Source organism: Peromyscus maniculatus, chromosome X (assembly GCF_049852395.1).
Source record: "Peromyscus maniculatus bairdii isolate BWxNUB_F1_BW_parent chromosome X, HU_Pman_BW_mat_3.1, whole genome shotgun sequence".
NCBI classification, from domain to species: domain Eukaryota; kingdom Metazoa; phylum Chordata; class Mammalia; order Rodentia; family Cricetidae; genus Peromyscus; species Peromyscus maniculatus.
In genome coordinates, this window is record NC_134875.1 from 82,157,462 (window position 1) to 82,168,515 (window position 11,054).

At 41.7% G+C, this 11,054-nt stretch overlaps 1 long non-coding RNA gene across 13 annotated transcripts in view; it reads left to right on the forward strand.

Annotated features, from left to right (window-relative positions):
* Positions 1-11,054, forward strand: part of LOC107403015 (uncharacterized) — a 59,887-nt gene that overhangs the window by 24,113 nt on the left and 24,720 nt on the right. For 10 of the 13 annotated variants that reach the window (XR_013047999.1, XR_013048002.1, XR_013048008.1 and 7 more), the window contains 2 exons: positions 3,905-3,963; positions 10,467-10,535. This is a non-coding gene — a long non-coding RNA (uncharacterized LOC107403015). The remainder of the gene's footprint in view (positions 1-3,904; positions 3,964-10,466; positions 10,536-11,054) is intronic. The other 3 variants (XR_013048009.1, XR_013047998.1, XR_013048006.1) reach the window with 1 other exon arrangement.

Below are 11,054 nucleotides of genomic sequence, written 5' to 3' on the forward strand. Positions count from 1 at the left end.
GTGGATCAGTGGGTAAAGGTGCTCATCATCCAACCAAGCTGACAACCTGAGTCCAGTCCCCTGAAACCTATACAACTGAAGGAAAGAACCAAGGCCCGCAGGTTTTCCTGCCTTCCATCTACACTGTGGCACATGACCTAAACACACATCGACAATACACACTGTTAAAGAATGGCCACTATAGAGATATCATAGAAAGACCTTATAAAAGCAGAATACCTCATTGCTTTAGGACAGCCAAATTCATGGCAGTAGAATTTCCAAGACTGCATGACATTTTTTGGATTGTGGGAGGGAGAGTTTTGGTTTGGGTTTGGTTTTTTTGAGACAGGGTTTCTCTGTGTAACAGTCTTGGCTGTCCTGGGGCTGGCTTTGTAGAGCAGCCTGGCTTTGAACACACTGAGATCTACCTGTCTCTGCCTTCCAAGTGCTGGGATGAAAGGTGCATGCCACCACTACCTGGCTATTTTTTGCATTCTTAAAAAAAGTTAGCAGCCAGGCAGTGGTGGTGCACACCTTTAATCCCAGCACTCGGGATGCAGTGCCTGGTGTATCTCTCTGAGTTCAAAACCAGCCTGGTTTGCAAAGCAAGATTCTAGACAGGCACCAAAACTATACAGAGAAACCCTGTCTCAAAACAAAAAAAAAAAAGTTACCATCTGTCTTTGCAGCGTTCATTTGTGTGGTTTTGTTTGTTAGGAACAGGGTTTCAGTGTTGACCAGGCTGGCAGGTAAGTACTGCTCTACGCTGTCTCAGCCTTCTGATAGTTTTTTTTAAATCCTTTTACTCTGTCTCCAGTACTGAGTTTTCCTCACTGTTATGTTTTGTGTGCAGGTGTGTGTGCATGTATACATGTCTATGTGGACACAGATATCAGAGGTAAATCTAGAGTGACATCTTTGCCTTCGATCTGGTCTGAAACCAGATTTCTTTGTTATTTGCCACCATATATAGCTGGCCCTTCAGCTTCTATCTCCTATGGGGAATGGGATTATACATGCACACAGTACACAGCCAGCTTGGGTCCTGGGGATTCAGACTCCAGTCCTCAGGCTTGCCTAGCAAGTGCTTTTTAGTGACCCCCATCTCCCTAACCCCATTTGAATTTTTGAGGCAGTCTATTTTGTGTATGGGGGGGGGGAGGTATTCTGAGACAGAGTTTCGCTGTATAGCCCTGGCTATCCCTGAATTCACTGTAGACCAGGCTGGCCGAGAACTCACAGAGATCTACCTGCCTCTGCCTTTCAAGTGCTGGGATTAAAGACTTGAGTTACTATGCCCGGCTCCATTTTTATTTATTTATTTATTTTTTAATTTTTATTTTTTTAAAAGACAGTGCCTTACTGTGTGTCTTAGGCTGGCCTTGACTCATCATGCTCTGGCATGCGTCTTCCCAGTTCAAGAATTACAGGCATGCTCCATATTGCCCAGCTTTTTGTCATTTTTCTGAAATTTATTTATGTTTACTTTATGTGTATGAGTGTTTTGCACACATGCATGTATGGTACACACTAAGGTCAGAAGAGTATCTGATCCTTAGGAACTGAAGTTACAGGTGACTGTGGGTGCTGAGAATCAAACCCTGATCCTTTGGAAGAGCAGCCAGAGCCCATAACCAATGAGTCATCCAAGCTCCCATGTTTTATTATTTATTTTGCTTTGTGGCAGGATCTTGCTATGTAGCCAAGCTTGTTTGTAAATCGCAGATATTCCTGCCTTGTCCTCTCAGTGCTGGAAGTAATGGCTAGGCATGGACCACCACACTGTCCATTTTCTACTTTCCTTTCCTTTGAGTATATAATGTAATTTTAGCGTGTCCTCCCCTTCCTCCCCTTAGGTCTTATCAAATTTCCCCCCTCCCACTTTCTTTCCAATTCAGAGCTCTTTCTTTAATTGGGGTGGGTGTGGGTGTGGGTGGGTGTGTTCCTAAATGCAAGATGCTCATGTATATATTTTTCAGCCTGAGCATTTAATGTTAGACAACAAATTAGTGTGACCATGAGGAAGACGTTTACTTCTACTTTCAGCATCCCCTTACTTGACTGCAGTTCATCATCGAGGGTTGAGGCTTTGTGAATTTTCCGCTGCTTTCTTTTCATTTTTTTCTTTTGGAATACATTGTTTTATGTGTATGGGTGTTTTGCTTGCATGTAGTATCTGTGTATCACATGGATGTAGTGCCTGACAAAGCCTAGGGTCTCATGAACTAGAGTTATAGAAGGTTGTTAGTTGCCATGTGGGTGTTGTGGTCTTAACTTCTGAGCCATTTCTCCAGCCTTGAACCTACTTACTTAATCTTGTTATAAAGATGCGATTTTTCTTCTTTTTGTCTGACTCCACCCTTACTCCTGTGGCTGTGGGATTAAATCCACAGCCTCATTCATGCTCGGTAAATGCTCAACTCCTGAGATAATCCTAGTCCCAGTCCTATGTTCCTTTTTTGGTTTTGAGACAGTCTCTCAGTAGCCCAGGCTGTTTGTTCTCGATTCCCTACTTAACGTAAAATGACTTTGAATACCCTGATCATCAGATCTCTTCAACCTTCCAAGTGTAGAGGTTATATTTGTCGTGCCCTTGACCTCAACTATAAAATGGAAGATGGTTTCGACTTTGGATCCTCCTGCTTCCACTCCGTGAGTCCTGGGATTACAGGCATGTGCCACCATTCCCAGTTTATGTGGTACTGGTGATGGCTTCCAGGGCCTTGCTGGGTGCTTGTCAAGCACTCCACCAACTGAGTTCCATCCTAAGCCATCTCCACTTAGATATTTTTATAAATACGAAACATGTTTAGACTTTGTATGTTCTTGATCAGGGGACATGCTGATCTTGGTATCATTCCAAATGTAGTCTATGTACAGGTGGATTAGGCAATCTGAACTTTTTGAGTGACCAGGCAAGAGGCTCATGCTGTTTTTTGTGCACTCTGATCATTTTTGCTCCTGTGGCTTCATTTATTTTTTACAGCCCATGACAATCTTCAATAAAGAAGAAAACACAGTGAAGGACTGTGTTAGAAACACTCTGAGATGGCTCAAAATCAGTCCAATGTAGCTCAAAACCAGGATAATGGTTTGGTGAGATTTTTTTCCCAGGTTAATCATTGACACGACTTTACAAATGATTATTTTTCTTGTATGCTAGAAATTAACACTAGGGCCTTGAATATGCTAGATAAGTGCTCAACTGATCGATAGTTCCACCCCTGCATGCCTTATTTGACAATATCACCTGACAGAAACAATTTAAGGGAGAAAGGATTTTTTTCTTTTTCTTTCTTTATTTCTTTTTTTTTTTTTCAGAGCTGAGGACCAAACCCAGGGCCTTGCACTTGCTTAGCAAGTGCTCTACCACTGAGCTAAATCCCCAACCCGGGAGGAAGGATTTTTATGTTATTTTTTTATTTATTTTGTATGTGAGCATGCACATTCCATGGTGCGCATATGGAGTTTGGGAGGTTGGTTTTCTACATTCACCATATGAGTCCCAAGGATGGGAAAGCAAGTACTGTTCCCCAATGAGGCAACTTGCCAGCCCATGTAAGGATTTGTTTGGCTCACAGTTTCAGAACACACAGTCCGACATAGTGGGGAAGGGTTGATGCTTCCTCTACTGCTTTGGCAATTTCGGTACTGTTTCTTAGATCTTCATGCAGAGAATGGGGTAAGTAGAAAGTCTGGGCTAGTGCCCTCAAAGGTCTTCCACTAATCTACTTCTCAAAAAACACTACCATAACCAAGTCATCCTTGGCTGGGGACCAAGTTTTCAAACACATGAGCGAGTAGGGACATTTTATCTTATTATATTGAATTTTTTTCTTTGATTATAACACTGTCCTAGTAGTTAAGTTAGGAACCATGCTTTGGATGATTTACCATGTCAATCCTTATATTTGACTTTCAGGATTCTGAGAAGTAATGCATCCGTAAATATCTCAGACGGAGACATGGACAAAGGAACAGGTATGTCACTCCATTAGGTAAGTGATAGTTGACCATGGAAGAAACATTTTGCTGGTATAGTGGCTCATGCCTGTAATGCCACCACTTGGGAGGCTGAGCCAGGAGGATGCAGGCAGGGCTGCATAATTAAGACTCATCTCAACTGAAGAAAAGGAGTAAGGGACGAAAAAAAATTACCCCTTTTCCCTTTGGCTATTTTGTGGTATTTGTTGTATTCAATAGGTTTTCTAAGACTGAACTAGCCTTACATTTCTGGGAAAACTCTACTTCCCAAGGCTTCTGAATTCAGTCTGTTAAATTTGCTATTTTTAATTTTATTCTTTTTTTTTTTTAATTCATTAGTGTTTTATTTCCAGATTCCAATTTTGGGTGGGGAAGGTTGAAAGACTTTTGTCATTTGATGGAACCATTACTGATATGGTTTTTGCCTGCTTTTTCAAACTAAGGAGATCTCAAACATATACCATGCCATTAAATATGTTTTAATGGCATCATTTTAAAACTGGCACACAGTATCCACTGTATGAATAAAGGGCATTAATTTACATTTGCTGTTTCGACTCATCTTAGTGTTCTGCCTTCCTTCTTTTCTCTTCTGAGCTGGAGATCGAATCCAGGACTGTTACAGGCTAGGCAAGCATACTTCCACTGAGCTACGCCCCCAGCCCAAAGTACTCTCTTAACTGTACTTACATACAGAATGCTACAGTTAGCATCCTTGTAGGTCAGTTGTTCAATATCATGCTTATCTCCTGAAATTGGATGTAGTATACAGTCCCTCTAATGAATATGACAATAGCCATTTTTCCACATTCCACATTGACTCCAGTAAACCGTATTAAGTGATTTTTGAAAAAATTCACCAGTTGCAAGATAAATGTAGTAGTTCATGCCTATAATGCCAGCAATTGGAAGGCTGAGGCTGGAACATCACTGGAAGATGGAGTCCAGCATGTCCTTTGTTATGTAATTCTGTTCTCCAAAATACCACAAACAAGAAAAGAATTTTTTTTTTTTTTTTTTTTTTTTTACTGTTTGTGAAAGCAATTGATTCATAATAAATAAAACAGGCATAGTGTTTTTTGGCTCTTTGAGTTTTATTCCTTTTTTAAAATTTTTTTTTTCAAGACAGGATTTCTTTGTGTAGCCCTGGCTGCCCGAGAAGTAGCTCTGTAGACCAGGCTGGCCTTGAACTCAGAGATTTACCTGCCTCTGCCTCTCAAGTGCCCGGGATGAAGGCTTGTGCCATCAGGGCCACCCTCCACTTATTTTGTAAATGATTCTCTGTATTGTTTGTATTTGTGAATGAGTTAGTGAGTGCAGATGCTCACTTGTTATCAGTGTGTGCAGAGAGCAGAGGATAACATTCGAGAGTTTGTTTCTCTTGTTTCTGCTGTTTGCTTGTCTTCATTTTTACTGCTGTGCACTCCAGGCTAGTTTGCTTGGTAGCTTCATGAAATTTTGCTGTCTGTACTTTGGGGGTGCTGGCTTTACAGATAGTTCCCGACAACTCCATCTTTGTGCATGTTTAGAGCCTTTACCCACTGAGCTATCTCCTTGGCCCTCCTTAAGTTCTCTTGCAATGCATGGTCTCAAGCATGTTAGGCAATTTGAGTTTCCTTTTTGTTTGTTTGATTTGGTTTGGTTTTTCAAGACAGAGTTTCTCTGCGTAGCCCAGGCTGTCCTGGAACTAGCTCTGTAGACCAGGCTGGCATCGAACTCCGAGATTCACCAGCCTCTGCCTCCTGAGTGCTGGGGTGAAGGAGTGTGCCACCACTGCCTGACTAGCAATTTGTGTTTCTTACACTTGAGATGCAACTCTGTTTATTTGATTTGTTTTTGTGAATTTGACGTTTTATTGGGGTTTAAAACATGGGATGGAAATGATCAGCTTTGGAGACAATTGTTTGGTTTGATTTGATGTTTTTGAGTCAAGATATCATACTTAGCCTAGGGTGTCTTGGATCTCACTATGTATTCCATGCTGTCCACAAACTCATGGCAGTTCTCTTGTCTCAGTTTCTTAAGGACTGGGATTAAGGCTTGAGCCACTAGGCTTGGTCCCATATTGAAATTTATCATCTCATATTTCAGATATTTTGTCTAGCCTACCTTACAGATACTTATGTAGCTAGCCCCAGCATCTTTTCTTTGCAGCTTCTTCCCTATGTATTTAGGTTTTTGTTTGCTTGTTTTTCTTTTTTACTTGAGGCAATGTTTTGCTAGTTATTCCAGTCCAACCTCAAATTCATAATCCTCCTGCCTTCTTCTTCCAGGTACTAGGATTACAGGTATATGCCACTAATAATATGCCTAGTTTCCACTTTTCATAAGATGAACATAAGTATAATTTCCTGTAGTTTATATTCCATTTATTTTTGCCATCTTTATGTTGTTTTGGAATAGGTTCTTTTTAAATGACATTTTTATTAATTGTTTGAGAATTTCATATACTATGTTTTGAACCTATTCTCCCTCCTACCCCAAGAAACGGGATCTTACATAACCCATGCTGACCTTAAACTCAATGTGTTGCCTAGGATGACCTTGGATTTCTCATTCCTACTTCTACACTCTTCGATTAAAGGCCCAGGGCTATTTTTTCACTTCAATGGTTCTGGGCATCTATCACAGGGTCTCGTGAACTACTAAGCTTGTACATGCTAGTGAAGCAGCAGTCTGTCTTTGAGCTCCACATATTTACCCTCTCTTGACATTTTGTTTTGAGATGAGATCTCACTGAGTTGCCCAGGCTCTTATTAAACTCACCCTACTATAGCCCAGGCAGTCTTTGAAATTGGGATTGTCCTAATTTAGCCTCAACCCCACTCCCCATGCCTGGAATTGTAAATGTGTGCCATGGGGCTGGAGAGATAGCTCAGAGGTTAAGAGCCCTGGCTGCTCTTCCAGAGGTCCTGAGTTCAATTCCCAGCAACCACATGGTGGCTCACAATCATCTGTAATGAGATCTGGTGCCCTCTTCTGCTTTGCAGACAGAACACTGTGTACAAAATAAAGAAATAAATCTTTAAAAAAAAAAAAAAGTAAATGTGTGCCATGATTTGTGACTTATTTGTGGATTTGGTGTATAATTTTATTTTATTATTATTATTATGTGTTTTGGGTTTTTGGGGTTTTTTTGCTTTTTGTTTTTGATGTTTTGGTTTTTTGAGATACGGCTTTTCTATGTAGTCCTGGCTGTCCTGGAACTCACTCTGTAGCCCAGGCTGGCCTCAGATTCACAGAGATCTGCCTGCCTCTGTCTCCCAAGTGCTGGGATTAAAGGCGTGCGCCACAACTGCCCAGCATAATTTTCTTTTTTAAAAAATTTATTTGAAAAAAAAATTTATTTGTATTAGTTGTTTTCCTACATATATGTGTGTACTCCTCAAGGGTGCCTGGTACTTTGGAGGCCAGAAGAGGGTGTTGGATTCCTTAGAACTGGAGGAGCTACAGGTGGTTGTGAGCCTTCATATGGGTGCTAGGAATTGATTCAAATCCTCTGCAAGAGCTGACTGTGCTCTTACCTTCTGAGCTATCTCTCCACCCCGTGCCCCCCCCCCATAATTAGTTATCTTAATGTCTAGTACATTCAGGGTTTCGAGGTGGAGTAAGGGTATTTGTGAGGACCTCAGTAGTACTGAGTTGCAGAATCTCTCCAGTGTTCTGCTTCTAACATAATATACTATTCTCCCAGCTCCTCTTTCTTTGGATTATCTGCTCAACTTTGCTACCACTGGCTTATGCTTTCATGGGATTTTGCAAAGTTTTCATATTAGGTATTATAGTTTCATTTTTATGGGCTGTATGGGTTTTGCTGTTGTCACATAAAAACAAATAATAGGCGATGCATAAACACATGAGTGCACTTGTGTTTAAAAAGATCTATTTTATAAAAGGTGAGCGAGCTTTATTGGTGTGGAGGCTGCAGTTTGCCAACACCTGTTTTATTACATTTTGCTCTTATAACCTGTATTTATGTTTCTGATGTTGATGACTGATTCTCTGCTATTACTTTTTTGAAGATTCATTTATTTTCTGTGAGTGTCTTGCCTTGTATGTAAGTGTATCACATGTGTGCAGTGCCCGCAGAGGTCAGAAAAGGGGTATTCGGCACCTAGAACTGGAATTACAGAACCCTGGGTTCTTTGTAAGAACAGAAAGTGCTCTTTACTGCTGCGACAGTGCTCCAGCCCCACCTAGGGAAAATGTTGGAGGTTTTATATTTGTTCATTTGTTTGCATTGTTGTTTGTTTTCTTTTCGGGGGCTCTGCTCTTTAGCCCAGGCCTAGAACTCACTGGGTAGCTCGGGTTGGTTCGAAACCTGCAGTGATTCTCGAGCCTCCACCAGAATTAGAGATGTTGCTCTTCTCAAATGGCATGCGTTTCTCTCTTCAGTTTGTGGCTACTGATGACCTGTTTCCATAGCACAGGGTTGTTTTGTTTTGTTTCAGAGAACACAGGTCTTAGCTAACTAACCTCGGGACTTCCTGTGTCATTAGTGTCATGTACTGTGCTGTGGAAGTGATCGATTGTATTACTGCAGTATAATTCCAAGTAGCTGTATTCCTTCTGCCGTAGTTTGCTTACTCTGAGAATGATAAAACACGGACCAAAAAAACTTGGCGAAGGAAAGCGTTTATCTAACTTACATGCCATAGACTACAGCCGAGGTAGGAACGTAAGAGGCCATGGAGGAATGCTAATTGGCTTGTTTTCTTGCATTGCTCTGCTATCTTTCTCCTACAGCCCAGGCTCACCTGCCTAGCAGTGGCGCGACTAATGGGCTCTGGCCCTCTGCATCACTCGGCAATTAAGAGAATTCCCTCAGATATGGCCACAGGCCATTCTAATGGAGACAGTTCCTCAATTAAGGTGCCATCTTCCCAGGTGTGGTTAAAAGTCAAAATTACCTATCACCATTTGAAAGGGTATTCCTCTCACTCCATATGTCACTGTAGGAGCAGGCTGAAGTTTCTGAAACTTGTCTCTTAGGTAGTATCATGGCTTTCAGTTTGTCTCTGGTTTTCTGTGCATGTCACCTTGCCTCTGCTGCCGACAGGTGTCGTCATACTGTCTCCTTAACATCTTATGTCCACGTGAAGGATTTTCCTTCACTCCTCACTGGAGCTTTTTTGGTGATCTATGGGCATGGCCTTCTAGTACCTGCGTCTTTCTCTGTCTAGAGTGTGCTTTAGCCCTCATTGCTGTCCAGTGTCTTCAGTTGTTCAAACTGATTCCTCGAGGCTTGTGATGTTCCCTGAGACTGTGGCTATGGCGATTCCTATTTGTCAGGTCTCGGCCATTTTCTACTGCTGTTCGTTATGTGTGAATGTCTTTTCTCCCTGTGTATAAATCAAAATTGCTTCATCCTTTTTACCCTACTGTAGATGAATAGTTTCTGCTGATTTATAGCTCTTGAGTCATTCCTTTGCAAATTGATTCATAACTTGATCTGAACTCTTTCATGATTCTTCCATGGAGTGTTGTGTGTTCTTTCATATATCCATTTATCCATTAGCTGACTTTTGTTTCTTTCTTTTTGTCTACTTTGTTTTTGAGACATAGCATCCTGGAACACAAGCTGGCCTCAAAATTGCTTTGGTAGGTGAGGCTAGCCTTGCATTCCTGATCCTCATGTCTCTACCTCCCAAAGATGAGATACAAGTATATACCACCATACCTAACTTGTGTGTATTTATTTATTCAGTGCTGCTAGGGATTAAACCTAGGGTCTCACACATGCTAGACTAGCGTTCTCCCATTGTGCTATATTGCAAGTCTTTGTTTTTTGCAACTTTAAATTATATAGAATTTTGTCACCTTGTCCTTGTTAGAGGAAAATTTTGTGGTATGAAAAGTCTTGGGGTTGGGCCGGGGCGGTGGTCGCGCACGCCTTTAATCCCAGCACTCAGGAGGAAGAGGCAGGCGGATCTCTGTGAGTTCGAGGACAGCCTGGGCTACCAAGTGAGTTCCAGGAAAGGCACAATGCTACATAAATAAAGAAAAAAGAAAAGTCTTGGGCTGTTGAACAGCTTATGGGTACATGTCCTAATGTCCTTGAATGTGATCCCTTTTTTTGGGAGGGGGTGTGGGGTTGTCTAACCAGTTGTGGGTTTAGTGTATACTTAGTTAGCTACAAGAATGGTTTCTTAGCCATGCTTATTTGATTGTTTTTTTCAAATTTCCTTAAAAAGAATTTAGGCATGGGTAGGAGTGATATTGTTTGTTGAATTTAAAACTTTTTGTTGCAGCAATTTTCACATCTCTCAAAGATTCACTTTCTAGTGGACATAAGTTGTTATTGTTTGTTTTATTTGGCTTTGTTTTAAATATGGTTCCTCCATCTTGTATTCCTGCTGAGGCCATTCCAGGTTGAAGTAGAATTTCATTTCCTTGATGGAAAATCTTATGGAAAACTACCCAACTCTATTCTAGAAACCCAAGGTCAGGATGTCCTAGCTAACTTATCTTACCTTCTGTTAAACTGTTTGTTTGTGCAGGAACCCCTCCAAAGTAACTGCTTATCTTAGTGACTGTTAAACTGCCTGCCTTTTGCCGGACCCCTCCAGGTAATGACTTATCTTAGAGACTGCCTGCCTTTTGCCGGACCCCCTCCAGGAATGGCTTATCTTAGAGACCACCTGACTCTGCAGGATCCCCTGCCTGTAATAGCTTATCTTAGAGACTGCCTGAATCTGCAGGACCCCCTCCAGGTATGGCTTATCTTAGTAACTGCCTGACTCTGCAGGACCCCCTCCAGGTAATAGCTTATCTTAGGGACTGCCTGAATCTGCAGGACCCCCTCCAGGTAATAGTTTATCTTAGTAACTGCCTGACTCAGCAGGACCCCTTCCTGGCAATGGCTTATCTTAATGACTCCCTGCCTCTGCAGGCCCCCCTCCAGGTAATGGCTTATCTTAGTGACTTCCTGCCTCTGCAGGACTCCCCTCCAGGTAACAGCTTATTTTAGTGACTTTTTAAACTGCCTGCTGTAGCTGCCAACTGCCATGCCAGGACATGGATTTTGCTTTCAAAAACTTTGTGCTCTGGACACTCAGGGCTTTTACTAGGTGCCCAGATACTTGGGT